A 1,485-nucleotide genomic window follows, 5' to 3' on the forward strand; every position below is an offset into this window, starting at 1 on the left:
ACCGGGAGCGCATGCCGGCAGCCCCCCGCGGGGCGCCGGACCCCCGATCGGCGTGCGATGGACGGGGGGAGGGGCGGGCCCGGTTTGCAAATTCCCTCGGTACTTTAAAATCTCACGGCCCTGTCGGTGCTCCCTCCGGCCCTATCGCCACTGCTCGGATATGTGCATCCACCGTCCCTCGTTGCCTTCGGTTATCTACCCCGCGGTGGGCTTTGCGCCGATGCCCCGATGGGGTGGCAGGGGGGCACGCTCTAGGCCGTGCCACGGGGCGCGGGCGCCGGCGCCGTACGTCCCTCGCGGCGGCCGTGAGCGGCACCTCGGCTTGCTCGGTCTGTCCTCCCGGGACGCGCGACCCGTGCGACCGGGACGCGCATCCCGTGCGACCGGGACGCGTGTCCGGGCCGTTCCCGTTTGCAACGCTCCTCGGTACTTTGGAACGCTTGGGGTGGGCTTTGGGCGGATGCCCCGCCGGGGTGGTAGGGAGGGGGGGCGGCTGCTGCCGCGGCGGGACTTCCGCTCCACTCCGCACAAGTCCGTCGCCTCGCGGCAGGCGCGCCCGGCACCGTTCGTCCCCGAGGGAGCCGGCACGCGCCCGCCGAGGCCCCGGCGCATGGGCGCCGCCGCCGGCCGTCCGCGCGGCGGCCGTGCGCCGGCTTCCTCCGTCGGCCCTCCCGGGATGCGCGACCCGTGCGACCGGGACGCGCATCCCGTGAGACCGGGACGCGTGTCCGGGCCGTTCCCGTTTGCAACGCTCCTCGGTACTTTGGAACGCTTGGGGTGGGCCTTGGGCGGATGCCCCGCCGGGGTGGTAGGGAGGGGGGGCTGCTGCTGCCGCGGCGGGACTTCCGCTCCACTCCGCACAAGTCCGTCGCCTCGCGGCGGGCGCGCCCGGCACCGTTCGTCCCCGAGGGAGCCGGCACGCGCCCGCCGAGGCCCCGGCGCATGGGCGCCGCCGCCGGCCGTCCGCGCGGCGGCCGTGCGCCGGCTTCCTCCGTCGGCCCTCCCGGGATGCGCGACCCGTGCGACCGGGACGCGCATCCCGTGAGACCGGGACGCGTGTCCGGGCCGTTCCCGTTTGCAACGCTCCTTGGTACTTTGGAATGCTTGGGGTGGGCCTTGGGCGGATGCCCCGCCGGGGTGGTAGGGAGGGGGGGCTGCTGCTGCCGCGGCGGGACTTCCGCTCCACTCCGCACAAGTCCGTCGCCTCGCGGCGGGCGGGCCCGGCACCGTTCGTCCCCGAGGGAGCCGGCCCACGCCCGCCGAGGCCCCGGCGCATGGGCGCCCCCGCCGGCCGTCCGCGCGGCGGCCGTGCGCCGGCTTCCTCCGTCGGCCCTCCCGGGACGCGCGACCCGTGCGACCGGGACGCGCATCCCGTGCGACCGGGACGCGTGTCCGGGCGGTTCCCGTTTGCAACGCTCCTCGGTACTTTGGAACGCTTGGGGTGGGCTTTGGGCGGATGCCCCGTCGGGGTGGTAGGGAGGGGGG

Source organism: Phoenix dactylifera, chromosome 10 (genome assembly GCF_051530095.1).
Source record: "Phoenix dactylifera cultivar Ajwa chromosome 10, Ajwa_hap1_PhDact_Kaust_v1.1, whole genome shotgun sequence".
Taxonomy (NCBI): domain Eukaryota; kingdom Viridiplantae; phylum Streptophyta; class Magnoliopsida; order Arecales; family Arecaceae; genus Phoenix; species Phoenix dactylifera.